Source organism: Lepidochelys kempii, chromosome 5 (assembly GCF_965140285.1).
Source record: "Lepidochelys kempii isolate rLepKem1 chromosome 5, rLepKem1.hap1, whole genome shotgun sequence".
In the NCBI taxonomy this organism is placed as follows: Eukaryota; Metazoa; Chordata; order Testudines; family Cheloniidae; genus Lepidochelys; species Lepidochelys kempii.
The window spans coordinates 56,873,411-56,896,752 of NC_136384.1; the positions used below are offsets into that span (position 1 = coordinate 56,873,411).

The window sequence follows — 23,342 nt, forward strand, 5'->3', positions numbered from 1 at the left end:
ACCTAAAAGTGGCAATTCTTCAACCAAAAAACTTCAAAAACAGACTCCAACGAGAGACTACTGAATTGGAATTAATTTTCAAACTGGATACAATTAACTTAGGCTTGAATAAAGACTGGGAGTGGATGTGTCATTACACAAAGTAAAGCTATTTCCCCATGTTTATTTCCCACCCTCCACACCCCACTGTTCGTCAGACGTTCTTGTTAACTGCTAGAAATGGCCCACCTTGATTATCACTACAAAAGGTCCCTCCTGCCCTCTTGCTGCTAATAGCTCCCCTTACCTGATCACTCTTGTTATGGTGTGTATAGTAACACCCATTGTTTCATGTTCTCGGTGTATATAAAATCTCCCCACTGTATTTTCCACTACATGCATCCAATGAAGTGAGCTGTAGCTCATGAAAGCTTATGCTCAAATAAATTTGTTAGTCTCTAAGATGCCACGTGTACTCCTTTTCTTGTTGTTGGTAAAGGCAGTTTTGAGTGTGTTAAAGTGTATATCCCAGGCTTTATCCTCATAACATATTATGTGGTATGTAAGGGCTTGGCTATAGATAACATTTCTTGATGTGTTTAGGGTGGTTACTAAATCTATGAAAGTAGGTGTGGTGATTTGTGGGTTTTTTTGTACATAGCTGTCTGAAGGGCTCCATTGTTGAAGCTGACTTGGTGGTGAGGAAGTTGATGCTCACATGGGAATGTTCCAGAGAGAGCTTACTGCATAGGTGCTGGTTGTTGAAGTTGTGTCCAGAGAATGAAAATGTCATTGACACATCTCAGGTATCTCATTGGTTTCATGGTGCATTTAGGGTGACCAGATGTCCTGATTTTACAGGAACAGTCCCGATTTTGGGGGGCTTTTTTGTATATAGGCATCTATTACTCCTCCCCCATCCCGATGTTTTACACTTGCTATCTAGTCACCCTAGGTGCATTTGTCCAGAAATTCTTCAAGGTGACCCATGAAGAGGTTGGCATATTGGGGAGCCATCCTAGTATCCCTAGCTCCCCTTGGGTTTGGAATGGGCCATTCTACCTTGAATGGGCCCTTACAATATGTGCTAACTACTTATGCTAAACAGTCTGTTCCACCTTGCATTTTTCTGTGAAGCTGGGAGTATCTGTCCCAGACCTGAAGAAGAGCTCTGTGTTTGGCTCGACACGTTGTCTCTCTCACCAACATAAGTTGGTCCAAAAAAAGATATTACCTCACCCACCTTGTCTCTTTAATATCCTGGGACTGACACTGCTACCACTACATTGCATATAAGTGCCAGATTCTCATTAACACATCACTTTGATAGTGTAAGAATAGTTTCTTCACACTCTAGGGCTCTTTTACACTACCGACGTCAGTGTTGTAAAAGGGCCTGAGTGTTTATGAGAATCTGGACCAATATATCTATGGATAGAGATACATATCATTATATAACTATATCATATTTTTGGAACTTAATATCATATTCATACAATATATAGGCTCATAAGAATGAGGCAAGGATTGTGTATCAACCATAATTTTGAACTGCTTAACTCTTGATGGATTGTGTCACAACTTTACTGACATCTGAACTTAGTTTTAATGACCTTTCATAGTACTTTTTCCAAAAGGGAGAAAAATCCTTACTCAAAATGTATAAGTGTTGTCACAATACAAGATAATAATGGCTCTTCAGGAAACCAGGGCAGTTGCAAGCAAATCTACACTTTTTGAAATCCATATGACTAGGGCTAGGTACTTCCTTTAGGCCTACCCTTCAGCATTTGGACTGACTATAGGGTTATTTCCCCAATCACAGATCCTTCCATAGCTATTTCAGCCAATACTGTTTGGATCTGATAAAATTCATATGGAAATATTTATACAAATTGAATGTATCATCCATGTCTTAGATAAATAAAAAAAGATTGCAACAAAAATGAATTAAAAAAGTGTGTTTTGAAGACCTTTATTTAGGGAGTTTTTAAATCGTGTTTTGTTAGATCTCCCACAGTCTAAAAACTGAAGACCTTTCTATGCTGGGTGGGCATTCAAGATGGTATAGACATTTGTAAGATAAAGTGTTTGCTCCTATATCCTTTGTCCAAATGCCCTCCTCTGGCCACTGTAGTACAGTGTGTTGTTTGCTTGTAGACTGTCATCATCTGCACCAAAGGTGTATTTTATTGATCTTGTGTCTGTGTGGTTTTTTTTTTAAACCCCCCCCCCCCACAGTTTCTCTGGCATTCTGTCAGTATAAAATATATCACTATTACACCTACATTGGAGATGTTTTTGGGTGGTAGGGCACTGTGTAATAGGGGCCTTTTGGCTCACTTTAGTATTATGTTGTTACTTTTTTAAAATGCAAAAATCAATTAGATGACAATGCAGAGAAATATTTTCCAATCTTCTTTTAAAAATATTGTAGCACCTTTTAACTTATAGGAACCAAAATGTTATCTTACATCAGAAAAAAAATGTTACATTTACTCTCTTTATTACAATTTGAGATAACTGGAAGCTTTGAGAGAAGATCATTCCCTGGCATCCAGAGTTTCAGCTAGGAGCACATTTTGTTGTCCTGAAAAATGTTAAAAAGAAAGTAATTTTTCTTATTTATAAATTCTACAATGCAAAATTAACTCCATTTTTAAAAGCAAGGTGCAAAATAAATGGAAGTTGGTTATTACATTTTAAAAGCTTTTATGGTACTTTACACAAAAACTGCAGGTCCTCAAACAAAAATGTTCGAAAGAAAACAATCCTACATTATTTGAGAGATGAACTGTAAGACGTCTTTTCTATCTCTAACATAAGTTTCCTGCACATGATACGTGGAAAGACCTTCATAATTCAAGACAACATGGACAACTAAGTCCCATATCTAAACAATTCACAGCTATGAAATTATGAGGCTGCGGTTTGGCCTACCTGATTTGGATATTTTGAGAAAATGAAGCAACCCATTAATATGTTAAGCTTAGAAAAACAGTAACTACTTTTAAAACACTACACATGTCCTTCCACATGCACATCTGCCCAATGGCATGAACGTCCATTTGAAGATAACATGCTTTTAGTAGTTTTTAAGGCTCCAATTCAGGAAAGCATCCCTATTCCAAAAGAGCACTTAACTTTAACCAGGTTTTTAACTCCCTTCCAAGTCACTGAGACTAACCAGATGCATAAAGTGTACTTAAGAGATTTTCTAATTTGGTACCTAAAAATGTAGGGCCTGACTCTGCAGGGTGTTGAGTACTTCATGGGAGTTGTTGGGAGCTGAGCACTCTCACTACTTCAATGGGTGTTAAACCCCTAGCTCCTTGCAGATTAGGGATATAAAATGATAGACAATAGAGTAACAACAATTAATTGATACCCAGCTCTTATAGTATTTTTCATCCTTAAATGTCAGAGCACTTTAGACAAGTAGTAAGTATTGTTACCCCCATTTTACAGATGAGAAAACTGAATCCCATCCTAAAGTCACTCAGGTGGTGAGACAATCAGGGTGCAGCTATCCCAAGGGGAGAACAGGGGGTCAAATAATAAACAATTAAATCAACTGATTGTATACAAAGTGATTGTATTATAAATGTGTATCAAGTAAGGTAGTTTATGAAAGCTTGTCTGACTGCCTCTCCCCTCCCAGAACACTCAAATGCAGGCAACTCTCACCTGTTCCTTGCTTCATTAAGGACAAGGGAGAACCTGTAGGTCCCAGCTGAGATGGAGTGTTAGGTGGAAATCCTCTAGTCACCCCTCTGCAATAGTCCCCTGACTTTAGTGTGGGTGGTGCCTCCACCTGGACGGGCACTGTATACACCCCCTGTACCTCAGTTGCTTCCAGGAACAAAAATATAAATATTGGATCTTACATATGCAAAAACCACCCGGACCAGAACCAAACACAATTTTCCTTAAAAGTTATTCTAGCACCAGACAATAGAAAATGCGACAGATTAATATAGGTTAAGTTGTTATAACTGTACCAGTTCAGTAGGGTGGTGCTACAATAGTTCAGTTAATGGCTGCAGCTTTCAATGGCGACATAAACCTAACCAACACTCCTAGCATTATACACACATCCACTCCATCACAGAGCGCACACGATCTCTTAAGTGTATCGTCCTGGGCCCTCTCTTGCATTGGCGCACTGAGTGAGCAGGAGTTCAGGCCAGCACTTTAAGTCTGGCAAAGGCAGGGCAGGTGAAAGGAGGAGGAGTGAGACAACTTTGTATTATGACCAGCTTACTTTGCACAATATTAGCTGGCAGTAATGACTGTTATATTAGACAGCAGTAGCCCCTAAGTTCACCCTTTTTTCTTAGACTGAACGTAGCCACACTGAGTCTAAACACCGTCTCTTCCACCCAGCAAGCATTGCCCAGGGGTAACTCACTCTTCCCTCAGTCATCTGAGCCAAATTCAAACCTGTTGCACAACTGTCTCTGGCTTCCGCTTTCAAGGGCTAGTTGTGGAGAAGGAACCCATGAGCTAGGGATCAGCACTGACAAGATGTCATTTGCAGTGTAATTTTAACCCTGGTTATAAGAACATAAAGAAAGGCCATGCTGGGTCAGACTAATGGTCCATCTGGCCCAGTATCCTGTCTTCCAACAGTGGCCAATGCATGTGCTTCAGAGGGAATGAACAGAACACGGCAATTAACCAGTGATCATCCCCTGTTGTCCAGTCGCAGCTTCGAGCAGTCAGAAGCTTAGGGATATGTACACAGACTGTACATGTATGAATTCATGTATTTGTGTAGATCTAAAACCATGCTCATAATTTGTACTGCAACATTTAGCTTCACCTCACAACAGGGAGGTGTGCAACTCCAAGCACCTAGCATTGTACAACTAGGAAAACACAAGTAATGAGCCATTAAATGGGAAAACATTGAAGCAACTTGAAACCAAAAAGAAACCCCCTGTCTAGGAAAACTAAGGGCTTGTAGTGCTGTAGCACTTCAGTGTAGACACTACCTATGCCCATGGGATGGATTCTTCCATTGGTGCAGGTAAGCCACCCTCCCAAGAGGTGGTAGCTAGGTTGGAATTCTTCTGTTGACCTAGTGCTGTCTACACAAGGACTTAGGTTGGCTGAACTACACTACTCAGGCTTTTGGATTTTTCACTCCTGACCAATGTAATTATGCCAAACTAATTTTCTAGTGTAGGCCAGGCCTAAGAAAAGAGGAAATTTCCCCCAACCTGAACCACCAAAGTTGGAGAGAAAGAAAAAAGGAAAGTGGTTTGAAGTGAAAGGTGTCCAGAACAGAGGGATAGTCTCAAAGGCCAGGGCTGGGAGCTGCTGTCTTTGAATACTGGATCCCCTGGTACAGCTAGGAGACATGCTGGGAGACTGAGCAAAGGCAATAGGTAACTTGTATTAGAAAAGGGATTTTTATCTAATGTGTAAATGACCGGAGGTTGCATCTTTATGTTTATTTCCCGTGTAACTTGTGTTTGCTTCCTGGTGCTATTTCATCTTTGAAGCTGTGATTCTTCTATTAAATAAACCATTGTTTATTTTTATGGCAAACAGGTCTCTCTTGTGCAAACTGTATGGAGTTTGTGTCCCAAAGTGAACTGATAGCGGGGGACAGATTTCACTCTTTTGCAGGGGACGAACCAGAGGGGAAAAGTCTGAGTGTCTCACAGTTAAGAACTTAGGGTAAATAAATTTGGAAAGACACAGGACTGGAAGAGTTGTTGAGGTCACCTTTCAAGAAATAACTAGGCTGGTGGAAGTCACTTGTAGGGTGGTTACTGGTGTCAGGGCTCTGAGCCATAGCAGCATAGCTGTCAGGGTTCCTTCCCCACTTTGAACTCTAGGGTACAGATGAGGGGACCCCCATGAAAGACCCCCTAAGCTTATTCTCACCAACTTAGGTTAAAATCTCCCCAAGGTACAAACTTTGCCTTGTCCTTGAACAGTATGCTGCCACCACCAAGCATTTTAAATAAAGAACAGGAAGAGAGACCCCTTGGAGACTTCTTCCCCCAAAATATGCCCCCCAAGCCCTACACACCCCCTGTCCTGGGGAGGCTTGAGAATAATATCCTAACCAATTGGTTACAAAATCATCAAAGACCCAAACCCCTGGATCTTGGAACAATGGAAAAATCAGTCAGGTTCTTAAAAGAAGGATTTTATTTAAACAAACAAACGGTAAAAATCATCTCTCTAAAATCGGGATGGAAAATACTTTACAGGGTATTCAGATTCAAAACACAGAGGATTCCCCCTCTGGGCAAAATCTTAAAGTTACAGAAAACAGGAATAAACCTCCCTCTTAAAACAGGGAAAATTCACATAAAACAAAAGATAAACTAATCCGCCTTGCCTGGCTTACCTATGCTGGTTGCAATATTGGAGACTTGGATTAGGATGGGTTGGAGCAGATGGATTTCTGTCTGGCCTCTCTCAGTCCCAAGAGAGAACAACCCCGTAAACAAAGAGCACAAACAAAAGCCCCCACCCCCCAAGATTTGAAAGTATCTCGTCCCCTTATTAGCCAGGTTAGCTGAGCTTCTTAAGCCTTTACAGGTAACAGGATGTTGCCTCTGGCCAGGAGGGATTTTATAGCACTGTATACAGAAAGGTGGTTACCCTTCCCTTTATATTTATGACAATAGCATTAAGACACAAAAGGTAACAGGTCAGACAGTGACAGAACCCATTACTCGTCCAAGTGACCTCCATAACATCACAGCTAGTCAGTGACAGAGCCAGGAATAAACCCAGGTCTCCTCAATCTCCAAAATATGTACATAAATTGTTTCTTTATGGGGAAGCTCCAGAATTTCTCAGAAGTTCTTCAGAAAGAGTGTTCATGTATGTGTGTCTGTGTTTATTTATACATATATAATGTTGCCTGTCTATTAATTGTGTATTAATTATTTTGATTACTTAAGAATTCCCCATTAACACTTGATTGATGTTCAGTAGGTTCTCATCCCAAGATCAAGCCCAGTATTATTAAAATTACTGTTCTCTTTGGAACCCTAATATGCACAGTTGCAACACTCACACTTAGGAAAACACTTTGTTTTTGTGATAGTTTTGTTAACTCAGTTAGCAAAGTTACAACCCAGCAAGGTAGATAGAGATAACACAGAATGAGTGTCTGAGCATTTATATACTCACACCATCCCCTGAACAACCAGCAGTGTTAGTAGTTATCTTCCACTTCCTCTTCCTTATCACCATCACCAGTGGTCATCATCCTGGTCCTTCCAACAGTTACATCTTCCAAGGCACAAAGGCTGGGATACAACTTTTATAATGTGTTCTACTGATACTGAATATGCATTAGGTATAGTGGGTATTTTCCTTTTTTGTATTTCCTGACCTTACTAATGTTGGGATGCTCTTCTCCCATAGATTACTAGTCAATTTACCTCAAGGTCATTAGCATATAGTTCATTGATTACCATGGCATTCTTGGGAACAGACATCTGCTTATTTTCCTAACTTAAAAATATCTAAAGCTGGTGTAAACTAGCATCTGTGGTTACCAGTCAGCAGTTTAGTCAGTACAGTCTATTTTGGGATAACTTATGATCTAGGGTTATTCCTGGTTAACTGCTTATCCCTGTTTAGCTAAGCTATTATTTTACAAGCCTCAGGCCTGTAGACTCATTGCTTTATTGCCTATGCCTGACCTAGTAAATACCTATATGCCACAATAACCATGTGGTAAATTAATTTAATATGCCCTTTTGATCACCTCATCTTCATGCTGCCCACTGATCTATCTCCTCTAGGACCTTTTCTAACAATCCAAATAGACATCATTTACAAACAAAAAACCAATCTGCTAGAGAAACGTTTCCTCCTCCTTCCCCTGCAGATTTACACCTTCCCAAAAGGATGCATCTGGGAGACAGTAACATATTTTCTTTTATGAACAATATTATGAATGTAATGTTGGATATCTTAGCACATGGCTGTTTCTACCAAACAGGAGTTGTATATCATTGAAAAATATGGATTCCCAATGGGAGCTGGCACATGCTTTGAGTCCTAGAAAAGCTTAAGGTAAGATTTTCTAGTCATCATCAAACTTCTGGATCCAGAAAAGTTACCTTACATCATTTTTAGAAGCTTTCCTGGCTGTTTCTGAGCCTGCTATAGTTGGACTGATGGTCATCTAACAAACTTGGCTTTGTAGGTATAAAAATGTTAATTGGGTCTATTTTTGTAGTACAAATATATCTGTAAAACATTCCTAAAATAGGTTTTTATAATAGTTGATTGAATATACAGAATACCAGATGGTGTGGTGCAGTGTAAAGATTTCAGTAGCACTCACACACAGTGCCCTATATAAGTCACTCATGGCTTTGTCATTCACGTGTAATGTGGCTAGCTCAGACTTAAGTGAATTAAATCTTTATACAAGACTACATCATGTGTCCTGTGTGTCTGTTTCAGGAAATATATAAGGTCCTTCTGTCACTTATTTTACCTAATACATTCCACTAGTAAAAATTAAAAGAAAACAAGGAGAAATATTTCTTTGTCTTTTGCCTCCTTCCAACATCTTTTCACTCTCTGCTCCTGCCTACTGCCTCTTTTCTTCTTCTTTCAGGTCCTTTCCATTGCTCTCCTTTCAGGTCCCTGTGTCTGTCTTTATGTCAGTTTCCTTTATTCTCTTTACACCTCTTACTGTAGGTATATCTGTAAATGTTTGGATCACATTCCTAGAAGGGTTCCCACCAGGGCAGAGTTGAAGGATAATATAGGAGAGCTTGCACAGTAAGCTGCTCTGCAAATCAAGGTCTTTGGTCTCCAGACTGTCATTCTCATATCTTTCAAGAGCACTAAAAATAAATACATAAATAAAGAACTTGAAGAAGAGCATTGGAAATGCAGCGAGAGTCCCAGATATAGCATGAGTTAAAAATTCAAGATGATGCAAGAACAGCAAAACCGCATGACAGCATGTAATAAAAATATTATGGCTGATTGCTAAAAGCACTCACATTAAGTTGTTTGACACAAAAGCAAAGCTGGTTAAGATGGGAAGATAACTTTGCCTTCTTCCCTTTTGAAGCAGACCACTGTAAACACGTTGTAATTAAAGCTGGACCAAAATAAGGGGAAAGATTTTGCAACTTTTTTCAAGTGTCAATTTCAACCAGATCTAACTGAAACATAATAGTAAATGCTTTGTACTGGCTGATTTTATAGCAAACATATTGGCTACATTTTATATATTGTAATTGTCTTGGAAGACTTCTGTCATTTTTAGCAAAATGTTTGCATTCCTTTTCATATGGCATTGTTGTCCCATTGTTCAAGTTCCAGCAGTAAAAACTAATAGTGGTGCAAGAAGATTCTCTTTTTCATTTTAGAATAGTCAACTACCTATCTTGTGTTCTCTTTTCAAGTTTGATGATTTTTGTGATTTTGATAATATCATTGTAAACATTCCACTTACCGCCATAGCACTCCTGGCATTAGGACACAGCATTGCAAGGGTCTTCCACTTTAGTGCCCCTTTTGTCAACCAGTCTGGTTCTTCCATGGTTCTCTTCTGGGTTACAAAGCCCTTCAGCCAGGTCACACTTAAAGTTCAGACCCCTTCTCAGGTAACAAAAAGTCCAATTAAACCACCAGACAAAACATCCAACCAACCCTGCTTCTGCTCCTCTTGGGCCTGACAGGTTTCCCACTACCTCCCAGGGATGCGAGCAGCTTCTCCCAGGAAACTCCCTTTTCTTGTAGGCCTGATCTGAGGCCTTCCCACAACAGCCTACGCTGCTCTGTGTGGTTCCTGTCCCAGCTTCCTCCTGGCTGTGTGCTCTTAAGCCTTTTTAGCATGAGGCCCAGGTGTTCACTATACTAACATCTGACCCATTTAGTTCTGCCTTCTCAGGCTGGATGCAGTTGATTATAGCATAAGTGGAGCTGTCTGAACAGGGTTGAGCTACCCCTAGGCCTCCTGACCCTTAAAAAGGCAGGCCATCCTGATACAATCATATTCTGTAACTGATATTTTAATGGCTATAGTTACTTTGTAATAGTCTGTTTTTAGTTCCTGTTATGTATCATAGAAATATAGGTCTGCAAAGGAACAACAAGTGTCACCTAGTTTATACCCCCCCACTGAGGCAGGACCAAGTATACTAGACCATTGTCAAACACAGCTACCTGGGAAGCCTATTCCAGTGCTTAACTATCCTTATGGTTAGAAAATATCTAGCCTAAATTTCCCTTGATGCACATTAAGCCAATTACTTCTTGTCCGACCTTTCGTGGACACAGAGAACAATTGATCACCGTCCTCATAGTAGCCCTTAACATATTTGAAGACTGTTTATAAGATTCCCCCGTTATCCCCTCCCAGTTTTCTTTTCTCAAGACTAAATATGACTAGTTTTCCACCTTTTCTCACGGGTGAGGTTTTCTAAACTTTTTATCATTTTTGTTGCCCTCCTCTGGGCTCTCCAATTTGTCCACCTCTTTTTTAGGACATGGCTACACTTGCGAGTTAGAGCGCATTAAAGGAGCCCAGTGTGCTCTAACTCACGATGCATCCACACTGGCAATGCACATAGAGCGTTCTGACTCTGCGGCTAGAGCGCTCTTGGTACTCCACCTTGGCGAGTGGAATAACGTTTGATGTGCCCCTGCTGGAGCGCCGCAGTGCCAGTGTGGACACCCTGGTTGGTTAGTGCTCTCTGATCAGCCTCCAGAAGTGTCCCACAATGCCTGTTCTAGCCACTCTGATCATCACTTTGACTTGTACTGCCCTGCCCTGCCCTTAGGTGACCAACTATCAAACCCACCCTTTAAATTCTCTGGGAATTTTGCAAATCCCCTTCCTGTTTGCTCAGCCAGGTGTGGAATATTTTTAGCAAATCTTTCCCGGTGACCACGCCTCCACGTGCCAGGCAATCCCCAGTATAGAGCAATGGCGAGGTGCTGGACCTCATCTGTGTTTGGGGGAGGAAGCTGTCCAGGCCCATCTGCACTCCAGCCGTAGGAACCTTTGGGCAGATATCAAGGGACATGATGGAAAGGGACCATGACCGGGATGCTCTGCAGTGCAGGGTTAAAGTGTAGGAGCTGCAGAATGCCTACAACAAAGCCCGCGAGGCAAACAGCCGCTCCGGTGCTGCCCCCACGACCTGCTGTTTCTACAAAGAACTGGACACGATACTTGAGGGAGACTCCACCTCCATAGAATCATTAAATATCAGGGTTGGAAGGGACCTCAGGAGGTCATCTAGTCCAACTCCCTGCTCAAAGCAGGACCAATCCCCAATTAAATCATCCCAGCCAGAGCTTTGTCAAGCCTGACCTGAAAAACTTCTAAGGAAGGAGATTCTACCACCTCCCTAGGTAACGCATTCCAGTGTTTCACCACCCTCCTAGTGAAAAAGGTTTTCCTAATATCCAACCTAAACCTCCCCCACTGCAACTTGAGACCATTACTCCCTGTCCTGTCCTCTTCTATCACTGAGGATAGTCTAGAACCATCCTCTTTGGAACCACCTCTCAAGTAGTTGAAAGCAGCTATCAAATCCCCCCTCATTCTTCTCTTCTGCAGACTAAACAATCCCGGTTCCCTCAGCCTCTCCTCATAAGTCATGTGCTCCAGACCCCTAATCATTTTTGTTGCCCTTTGCTGGACTCTCTCCAATTTATCTACATCCTTCTTGTAGTGTGGGGCCCAAAACTGGACACAGTACTCCAGATGAGGCCTCACCAATGTCGAATAGAGGGGAACGATCACGTCCCTTGATCTGCTGGCTATGCCCCTACTTATACATCGCAAAATGCCATTGGCCTTCTTGGCAACAAGGGCACACTGTTGACTCATATCCAGCTTCTTGTCCACTGTCACCCCTAGGTCCTTTTCTGCAGAACTTCTGCCTAGCCATTCGGTCCCTAGTCTGTAGCGGTGCATTGGGTTCTTCCGTCCTAAGTGCAGGACCCTGCACTTGTCCTTGTTGAATCTCATCAGATTTCTTTTGGCCCAATCCTCCAATCTGTCTAGGTCCCTCTGTATCCTATCCCTGCCCTCCAGCGTATCTACCACTCCTCCTAGTTTAGTATCATCCGCAAACTTGCTGAGAGTGCAATCCACACCATCCTCCAGATCATTTATGAAGATTTTGAACAAAACCGGCCCCAGGACCGACCTTTGGGGCACTCCACTTGATACCGGCTGCCAACTAGACATGGAGCCATTGATCACTACCCGTTGAGCCCGACAATCTAGCCAACTTTCTACACATCTTACAGTGCATTCATCCAGCCCATACTTCTTTAACTTGCTGACAAAAATACTGTGGAAGACTGTGTCAAAAGCTTTGCTAAAGTCAAGAAACAATACATCCACTGCTTTCCCTTCATCCACAGAACCAGTAATCTCATCACAGAAGGCGATTAGATTAGTCAGGCATGATCTTCCCTTGGTGAATCCATGCTGACTGTTCCTGATCACTTTCCTCTCGTGTAAGTGCTTCAGGATTGATTCCTTGAGGACCTGCTCCATGATATTTCCAGGGACTGAGGTGAGGCTGACTGGCCTGTAGTTCCCAGGATCCTCCTTCTTCCCTTTTTTAAAGATTGGCACTACATTAGCCTTTTTCCAGTCATCCGGGACTTCCCCCGTTCGCCACGAGTTTTCAAAGATAACGGCCAATGGCTCTGCAATCGCAGCCGCCAACTCCTTTAGCACTCTCGGATGCAATGCGTCTGGCCCCATGGACTTGTGCACGTCCAGCTTTTCTAAATAGTCCCTAACCACCTCTTTCTCCACAGAGGGCTGGCCACCTACTCCTCATGCTGTGATGCCCAGCGCAATAGTCTGGGAGCTGACCTTGTTCGTGAAGACAGAGGCAAAAAAAGCATTGAGTACATTAGCTTTTTCCACATCCTCTGTCACTAGGTTGCCTCCCTCATTCAGTAAGGGGCCCACACTTTCCTTGGCTTTCTTCTTGTTGCCAACATACCTGAAGAAACCGTTCTTGTTACTCTTAACATCTCTTGCTGGCTGCAGCTCCAGGTGTGATTTGGCCCTCCTGATTTCATTCCTACATGCCCGAGCAATATTTTTGTACTCTTCCCTGGTCATTTGTCCAATCTTCCACTTCTTGTAAGCTTCTTTTTTATGTTTAAGATCCGCAAGGATTTCACCGTTAAGCTAAGCTGGTCGCCTGCCATATTTACTATTCTTTCGACACATCGGGATGGTTTGTCCCTGTAACCTCAATAGGGATTCCTTGAAACACAGCCAGCTCTCCTGGACTCCTTTCCCCTTCATGTTATTCCCCCAGGGGATCCTACCCATCAGTTCCCTGAGGGAGTCGAAGTCTGCTTTCCTGAAGTCCAGGGTCCATATTCTGCTGCTTACCTTTCTTCCCTGTGTCAGGATCTTGAACTCAACCAACTCATGGTCACTGCCTCCCAGATTCCCATCCACTTTTGCTTCCCCCACTAATTCTTCCCGGTTTGTGAGCAGCAGGTCAAGAAAAGCTCCCCCCCAGTTGGCTCCTCTAGCACTTGCACCAGGAAATTGTCCCCTACGCTTTCAAAAAACTTCCTGGATTGTCTATGCACCGCTGTAGTGCTCTCCCAGCAGATATCAGGAGGATTAAAGTCGCCCATGAGAACCAGGGCGTGTGATCTAGTAGCTTCTGCGAATTGCCGGAAGAAAGCCTCATCCACCTCATCCCCCTGGTCCGGTGGTCTATAGCAGACTCCCACCACTACATCACTCTTGTTGCTCACACTTCTAAACTTAATTCAGAGACACTCAGGTTTTTCTGCAGTTTTGTACCGGAGCTCTGAGCAGTCATACTGCTCCCTTACATACAGTGCTACTCCCCCACCTTTTCTGCCCTGTCTGTCCTTCCTGCACAGTTTATACCCATCCATGACAGTACTCCAGTCATGTGAGTTATCCCACCAAGTCTCTGTTATTCCAATCATGTCATAATTCTTTGACATCACCAAGACCTCCAGTTCTCCCTGCTTGTTTCCAAGGCTTTGTGCATTCATATATAAGCACTTGAGATAACCTGCTGATCGCCCCTCATTCTCAGTATGAGGTAGGAGCCCTCCCCTCACAGACGTTCCTGCCTGTGCTTCCTCCCAGTATCCCGCTTTCCCACTTACCTCAGGGCTTTGGTCTCCTTCCCCTGGTGAACCTAGTTTAAAGCCCTCCTCACTAGGTTAGCCAGCCTGCTCACAAAGATGCTCTTCCCTCTCTTCGTTAGGTGGAGCCCGTCTCTGCCCAGCACTCCTCCTTCATGGAACACCATCCCATGGTCAAAGAATTCAAAGCCTTCTCTCCGACACCACCTGCGTAGCCATTCATTGACTTCCACGATTCCACTCCGAAGACCACCATGGACACTTCAGAGCACAGTCCAAGAAGGCAGGAGGAGGAGCAAAGCAGGAGCAAGGGTGCTGAGGGGGAGGAATACACCCCAGAATCCCTAAATGCATGCAGCCAGGAGCTGTTCTCAAGCCAGGAGGAAGGTAGCCAGTCATGGGGGCTGGTGCTTGGGGACAGAAACACCAGAGGAGGTTCCCAGTAAGCAGCTTTTATTTTGGGAATAAAATAAAAGAAAATTATTCTGTGTGGGCTCTTGGGGCAAGGAGTGTTAGGGCTGCATGCATGCCTAGATGCGGAATAGGGCATCGATGTGCTCTCACACATCGTGGTAATGTGCCTCAGTGATCTCTTCAAAGGTCTCATCCAGAACTTGGGCAATGCGCTTGCGCAGGTTTTGTGGGAGAACTGCTGTTGTCCTTGTCCCAGTCAGGCTAACATGTCCGCCCCACTGTACCGTGAGGGGCAGGGGGACCATTGCTGCACACAGGCAAGCTGCATATGGGCCAGGGCAGAAGCTGCATTGCAGTAGAAGACCCTCCCTTGCTTCCCAGGTCACCCTCAACAGCAAGATATCTTCCAGGATGAACTGCTGTGGAAAATGTGGGGACAGTGTTCAGTATAGGGACCGCCTAATGCTGTTGGCTCTCCCCAAGGCACAGAAACCCAGGAGACAGTACAGCCATGAAAGAATCAGTCCCCCTTGACACTGTGCTTACTCACCATTTTGGGGCTCCCAGGGGTTATGTGCTCTCCCTTTGGGACAGGCAAATTATGTGATTGCGTAGACTGTGCTTGCCCTCCTTAAGTATGGGGGAATCATTGCTCTCTTGCATGAGCAATGCTGCCTCTGTTAAGTGTTGCATTTTGCCTTTACAGATGCAACCTTGAGATCTCAACCGTCCGTGTTATCACCGACTGAGAGGCTGCAAAGAATCAGTAAGAGGCCACGTAGAAGCAAGAGGACATGCTGCATGAAGTCATGCAGCACTCCCTTAATGAAAATCAAAAAGTGCAGAAGTGGCAGGAGAGGGAAAGGAGCGCCGGCACCAAAGCCCAGAGCGGCTGATAAGCAACATGGATCACCAAGACGACTCTATCCAGGTGCTCATAGTCATACAGGCAGAGCACTACCGCGCCCTTCCCCCCTGCAGCCCTTGTCCCAAAACTCTTTCCCTTGTGCCCCCATGTCACCTCCAACCCACTTTCCTCAACATCTGGGTTCTTATCGCCACCAGCTGCCTCCAACACCTGTAGCTTCACCACCCAGCCCTGAAAACTACGACCCTCACCCACTGCACTCAACCCCTATCACCATGCAGTATAGCCATCCTGAAGTGCAGCACTCATTGCACAGCACTCCAACCAGGAAGGCTGAGTATGACAGGACATACGCAAACCTGTGATTGTACTGTTCCCCACTCCACCCCCTTGCCCTTTATGTTTCCTAAGCAGTTGTGTTTCTTTTCAATAAATCCATTTTCTTTTCATTACATGGATTTTTTTTGCTTTGAAAACATTCTTTATTATTGCATAATGTAAAAGATACCTTAGCCCAGGAAAGAAACAGGCACTGCAAGTCAGTGCATCATACGTAGAAAACACAGATTCCTGCTAACGTTGGGACCACTGCACTTTCCTCCCGTGCAGGGTACCAGACTTTACTGGTGGCTTTCAGCCTCAAATTGCTCCTTCAAGGCATCCCTAATCCTTGCAGCCTCGTGCTGGGCCCCTCTAATAGCCCTGCTCTCTGGCTGTTCAGATTCAGCCTCCAGGTGTTGAACCTCCGAGTTCCACGCCAGAGTAAATCTTTCACCCTTCCCTTCACAAATGTTATGGAGGGTACAGCACACAGATATAACCTCGGGGATGCTGTTATTGGCCAGGTCCAGCTTCCCATACAGAGAGCGCCAGTGGCCCTTTAAATGGCCAAAAGCACACTCCACAGTCGTTCTGCACCAGCTCAGCCTGTTGTTGAAGTGCTCCTTGCTGCTGTCAAGGCTCCCTGTGTAGGGTTTCATGAGCCACAGCATTAAAGGGTAAGCAGGGTCTCCAAGGATTACAATGGATCATTTCGATCATTTCGATTTCCCCTACGATGATCTTCTGGTCTAGGAAAAAAGTCCTGGCTTGCAGCTTCCTGAACAGGCCAGTGTTCCAAAAGATCGTGCGTCATGCACCTTTCCAGGCCAGCCTGTGTTAATGTCAATGAAACGTCCACGGTGATCCACAAGTGCCTGGAGAACCATAGAGAAATAGCCCTTCCGATTAACGTACTCGGAGGCTAGGTGGGCTGGTGCCAGAAATGGAATATGCGTCCCATCTATCGCCCCTCCACAGTTAGGGAAACCCATTTGTGCAAAACCAGCCACAGTGTCATGCACGTTACCCAGAGTCACGGTTGTTCTGAGCAGGATGCGATTAATGGACCTGCAAACTTGGATCAACACGATTCCAACGGTCGACTTCCCCATTCCAAACTGGTTAGCAACTGATCGGTAGCTGTCTGGAGTTGTTAGCTTCCAGATTGCAGTAGTCACCTGCTTCTCTACTGTCAGGGCAGCTCTCAATCTCATGTCCTTGGGCTGCAAGGTGCGGGCAAGCTCCTTACCCAGTCCCATGAAAGTGGCTTTTCTCATCCGTAAGTTCCTCAACCACTGCTTGTCATCCCAGACTTGTATGATGATGTGATCCCACCACTCAGTGCTTGTTTCCTGAGCCCAAAAGCACTGTTCAACAGTGGTGAGCATGTCCGTGAATGCCACAAGCAATCTCGTGTCATATGCGTTACTCACGTCAATATCATCGTTGGAGTCCTCACTGTCACTTTGGATCTTAAGGAGTAAGTTGATTGCCAAACGTGTTGTGCTGGCGAGACTAATCAGCATATTCATCAGCAGTTAGGGCTCCATTCCCGCAGATTGAAAGGGAAGACAGAGCGCACAGTACAAAAAAGTTTGAAAGATGACGCCAATTGTGGACAGAAGCAGAGGGTTTGCTGGGATGTGAACCAATGCATCACAGGGTGTTGGGACAGGGCCCAGAATGCCCAGCACATCTTGCCCCCTTCCCACAAGCCACAGCGCCAGAATAGGAAGAGGTGCTCTGTGGGATAGCTGCCCGCAGTGCACCACTCCCAATGCCACTGCAAGTGCCACAAATATGGACATGCCAGTGTGCTTGCAGCTGTCAGTGTGGATAGATTGCAGCACTTTCCCTACTGCGCTCTACGAAGGCTGGTTTAACTCAAAGCGCTCTACATTTGCAAGCGTAGCCAGGCCTTTAGAGTGTGGCATCCGAAACTGAACACAGTATTCCACCCGAGTGTCAAGTAGAGTAGGACAATTACCTCCCATGTCTTACATACTACACTCCTTTTAATACACCCCAGAATTATAATAGCCTTTTTCACAACTGCATCACACTGTTGGCTCACATGTAACTTGCGATCTATAATAACCCCATGTTCTTTTCAGCTATACTACTGTCTTGCCAGTTATTCCCCATTTTGTATTTGTGAAGATTTTCCCTTCCTAAGTGTAGTATTTTGTGCTTGTAATTACTGAATTTCATCTTGTTCATTTCAGATCAATTCTTCAATTTGCCAAGGTCATTTTGCATTCTACCCTTGTCCTTGAAAGTGCTTGAAACCTCTCCCATCTTGGGGTCACCCACACATTTTATAAGCATATTCTCTACTCCATTATCTAAGTTATTAATGAAAATGTTGAATAGTACCAGACCCAGGAGAGACCTCTGTGGGACCCTACTTAAATACACCCTCCGACAACAAACCATTGATAACTACTCTTTGAGTATTGTCTTTCAACCAGTGATCCATCCACTTTATAGTAATTTTCTGTAGACCACCATACAATAAATAAAATGTTAATATGATGTGGGATTTAATACAGAAGGATTTAGCCCATCTAAACAATTATGGAGACTGATCAGCATAATGGTAATGCTTAGCCAGGTCCAAGCAGGTTTAGAAAAGAGCTAGTTGCAGCATTGCCAACCTCAAGTATTCAAAAGTCACATGTCAGGCCGCAAAAATAAGGAGATGGTTTGTTATTTTTTTTTTTTAAATCTCATGAGTTTTAAGATAAACATTCTGGGTTAATTTTGTGTGTCTTTTGTTTTGTGATCCTTTAAGATCTACTTGAGTCATGTTTCCAACCTTTTCTACAACCATGAGAGTTAGAAACTTACTTTAATCTTTTAAATGAAAGCTGAGATAACAACATGATTCCAGGAGCTGCAGATTTAAGACAAGCAACATGGGAGACATAATAGAATTGTGAAAATTGGCCACACCATTATTACTAAACGTGATCCTAGGTGAAGTCCGTTAAGAGTGGGACCTCCTTCTCCATTATTTATTGATTTAATCATTTGACTTAAATTCAAATTGACTTGCTCCCACCCAGTTGAGTTTACCAGAGCAGACAAAAAAAGGGAAATTTAAACTTGACAATTTAAATATAACTGACAATCTTTTCCCAATTTCTTCCCTGTAATCAATAAGTTTTATCCTTTGGAAGGCGATAGTTTAATAAATGGAAAAGATTGTGTACCTTGTACAAACTTCCATTGAGGTGATTAGTTTCAGTCCAGATGGCTTTGTGATGTGTTTCCTCTTGGCAGTGCTGGGTGTCAGCATGGATTCTTTTAAGATTATGCTTATTAATGCAAAGTCACTGGTTATGAAGACAGATATGATGGTAACTTTTATAAAGCCCCATGTTTACATGTGTAACTAAAACCTTAGAGACACAAAGTGGGTGAGGTAATATCTTTTATTGGAACAACCTCTGCTGATCACAGAGATAGGCTTTCAAGCTTTTTGAGCTAAAACCTTGTTGGATGACACTGTAAGGCTTGGGGTGACACAGGTATCTGCAGCTAGCTAGAGGCAAAATTCAGCTTGAAGTGAGGGAGGATCAGGAAGATGGTATTTGCATACTGCCTCCAATGAAGGAAGTCTCCTACACCAAAAGTAGAATGGTTAAGTGTGACCATTTTGTACATGAATCTCACAGTGGGGTTAAAGTGGGACTAGTGATTTTGTGCAGATCACTGTGCTGCTCAGATGTGGTCTATCTGAGATTTAGGGTAGCACAAGCTGCTTGGTTTATTGTTCTGAGTGAAGTTAAGTGTCCTCATAGATGAGACTCCTCTGGTCTATCCCAAGTTCTTTGGCTTGCATGACAACCATGGGACTGTTGCAGTTGGTTTCTCAACTTCTGTAACTGACCATACTCTATATCTTATCTTTTGAGCTGGGATTGGTGGGTTTATACCACTGTCATAGCCACTGCTTTGTGGTCAGGTTGCACCTTTTCTGCTAGGGAAACCAGGAGTTGTTTAATGTTTCACCTTGGAGGTTAATGTTTGCCCTTAGTATAGTTGCAGATAGTTTGGATGGCGAATATTCTCTGGCCAGCAGATCACTCTATCATTGGCGTTGTAAAATATTATAATGATCTCTGTGCTTACCTGTTGAGATAGTGGCCAATGCCCTTTTCTTCAGCTTCATCTGCACAGATTGTTGTGATTTATAGATGTCCTGTGGTGAATGAAACAAGAAGGTTGACATCTAGGGTGCTAGTGAAAGACGACTTGTGTAAACCTGACTGATTGTGAAATCAAGATCTATTTATTTATTACATCTTATGCCATATTTGTGTAGGAGGTGAAGAAAGTGCTAGCAGGGAGCAACTGTGTGCAGGAAAATTCAGGAACTGCATCTGTAGCTGTTATATGTGCAGGGTGCAACATGGGGGAAGCTTCTTGAGCTTACACACACATGGATTGTATGACTTACACATGCAAGGGGCCAACATTTTGGCCCCTTGTAACAACCTAAGGTCAAGCGTCAAGAACATTATTGCTATAATTCTTGGTATGGTGTCCCTCACAGCCTGTATACTTTTGTGTGGAAATGTCTGTGGATGCAGTGACAGGACAACATGTGTGTAGTCATAGAACATCAGGGTTGGAAAGGACCTCAGGAGGTCATCTAGTCCAACCCCCTGCTCAAAGCAGGACCGATCCCCAACTAAATCAGGCTGCTGGAAGAAAGTCAGTGACACAGAAGCCTTTTCAGCCATCCTGTGGCTGTTCTTGGAGTGTGCTACCATGGTGTGCTGGTATCAAATGGGCATCTTGTCACATCTGATATGTGACATCCTCAACTACCCTTTGGAAACATTTTGTCCTTTGTCTGGAAAGGGTTTATATAGGATGGCAAGGTAAGGATGACAGTTCCTGCCATTTCTGTGCTTTCCACAAATAAAAATTAATATAATGTTATGTGTGACTGTGTAGATAAATTATTGTGAATAACTGTGTTTCAGTACAGATGTAACGGATGTCTAGCTGTCTATAACTCAGTCTCAGTGTCTATGTATTTCTCTCTCAGCTAGAGTGTAATTCCACCTCTCTGTTTACACTATTACAGTCTCAATTTTATGTCTGTTTTCTAAAAGCAATTGAATTAGAGCATTTGACATTTCCTTGTGCTAACGTACTCCCGTACAGAGAGAATCCTGGATCAGGGAGAAGAATAATATTTCTATGGGATACAAGAATGCAATGGGTGTAACAGAATGGTAAATGCTGTAAATAGCATCCTGTAAGGTAAACTGCAGTTCTGGCTATGGTAGTAGAACTACATGAGGTGTGAATGGGGGTGGTGATCATGATTAGTGGTGATTAGCTATACCGTTATTATCTCTTATTGCTCTATTGCCATAGGTCATCACCATTTGTTACAGACCATGTAGGAAGAAGAACTGACCTGAAGAAGAGCTCTGTGAGCTCAGCAGCAGCAGCCACTGCCAGTAGCACCAAGGGGCACAGAGAGCGGGTGCATTATTGGAACACGTTACCCTCGTCCTCACTCCCCTCCTCCCGTCTAATATTGTTTACCGCACTCGCTGCAAGTTGTTAGGTTGTAGACTGTTTGGGACAGGGACAGTGTCTGCTTCTGGGCTTGTGCAGTGTCTAGCAGAAAGACGACCCAATCCTGCAAGAGACCTCTGAGCATGCTGAAATAAGAATAATAATGATGAGCTTTTGTAAGTAGCTGAGAGCAGTGACACACCATAGCTGTGTTTATATTATGTGAAAAATCTAGATTTAGGGCACAAGTGTGATCAGAATAGGGCCTTTAATGCCTTAAAAGTTCACTTTGATTCTGGAATATCTAGATGGGGCTAGCTAGTGGGAACCAATTAATGTGATGAGGTGTACAGTATGCATAGAAAGAACTGCAGCCGTCAGACAGGGTAGGGAGCAGGGATGCTATGATTTGTTACGGCTTTAATTAACTATTGAATTATTTTGAAAATACTCTTAGTTGGATTAATTTCTTTTGGTTTCCTTCTCATGTTCCTGGAGCACAATAGAAAGCTGACTAAAATGAAACCTTTGAGGAGTGTTTCATCATTTGAGATCTAGGTTAAGTTAAAAAAATTGAAATGAGTTGACTTATAGTTGTTTCGATTTTTTAAAAAATTAATTTTATAGCAAGTATGGAATTAATTTGAACTTGTCGTTGCCTTGGCGGGGAAAACAAACATTAAATAGAAGCAAAGTCAATCACATTTGAACATTTGCATTTTTACCATTGAGTGTGTTTACCTGAATTATCATCTTGTAGCAGACATCTCTGCTTTGCTTTGATCTCATGCTACCAAAGATATTTTACACGAAGCAATCATTAAAAACCCCACACACAATTATGACAATTTCTGAAAAGCTCATCAATTAATATAAGGTGCAGGGGCTTTTCATTTTAATTTTAATGTGCTGTAGTGTAGAATTTAAAAATAATGAAGTGTTTTAAAGAATCCTTAGATTTTACTTCCTCCTAATATAGCTGCAGATGTGTGCTTGATGTGAAAAATGATGGTGAAAGGGACTAGATTGGATGACTTTTAGGATGAAAAAAGGTACCAAGTAATGAACCAATAGGGACCTGTGTGCTACTGAGTTAATAGAAATAAAACATTCTGTGAGACTTGTGAGTCATTAATTCAAATGCTGGTGTAAATATGGTTTCGTTCATCACCTGTTTAAATTATGTTTATGTACAGTTCCTGCATACAACCTCTACTGCCTTGTGTGAAATGCCATTGACTGGAGCTAGCATTTTCATTTATACAAACAGTATTTTCTGTGTTGCCAGTAGATGGGAGAAATAGTAGTCTCTAGTTATCAGTGATACAGATAGGCCATAGAAAAGTCCCATTAATTTCAAATTAGCTTTCTGAATAAGTTTAAATTAAATCATTTCCTGGATTCTTCCTAATATTTGTATGTTTTTTATAATAATAATTTATAACTGATGGGCATTCTATGGCGAACATAGCAAATTAATATGTGATCTTACAGAAAATTATTCTTCCATTATGAAGTATTTTTAGGATAGTAGAAAAGCATTTTAAATGTGTAGATACATGAGATCATCAACCAAACATGATACACACATCTGGAAATAAAAAGAAGGTTTTTCACCCCCAACAAAAAATGTTTTTAATAAAAGCATTCCCTGTTTTCTTTTCTAAAGCCCAGTGCCATACCTTTTTAAAGACACTCAAGCAAATTTGGATCCCAGTCATGCTCCCCCTGAAGTCAGTGGCTAAACTCCCATGGACTTAGAACTGGAGCAGGCCCATGGATATTACGTGACTTATTAAATCTAATGCACAAAAAAATTCAAAGTATCTGGATATGTAGGGCTTTGATTGGCTCATGAATGATTTGCCTAGGACACCTAACAATGATCAGATGATAACAGCTTTCTGTTCCTGCAAGTCTGTCTGGGCTTCATCTAAACATGGCATATAGACATAAATGGCTCCCTTTACCAATCTCTGCCAGTTTTCATAAGTGATCAGTCACCATGATTTGAATAGCTTCATGATGATTAAGAGAAAATGCCAGAATCAAGTCCCTGGTTCAATCCTTATAAATTTCAGCC

General features: G+C 42.7%; 1 long non-coding RNA gene across 2 annotated transcripts in view; it reads left to right on the forward strand.

Annotated features, from left to right (window-relative positions):
• LOC140911429 (uncharacterized) overlaps positions 1-15,843 on the forward strand; it is a 30,065-nt gene extending 14,222 nt beyond the window's left edge. The window contains exons 2-4 of one of the 2 annotated variants that reach the window (XR_012158950.1): positions 7,964-8,037; positions 14,235-14,554; positions 15,233-15,843. This is a non-coding gene — a long non-coding RNA (uncharacterized LOC140911429). The remainder of the gene's footprint in view (positions 1-7,963; positions 8,038-14,234; positions 14,555-15,232) is intronic. The other variant, XR_012158949.1, reaches the window with a different exon arrangement.
• The last annotated feature ends 7,499 nt before the right edge of the window (positions 15,844-23,342 follow it).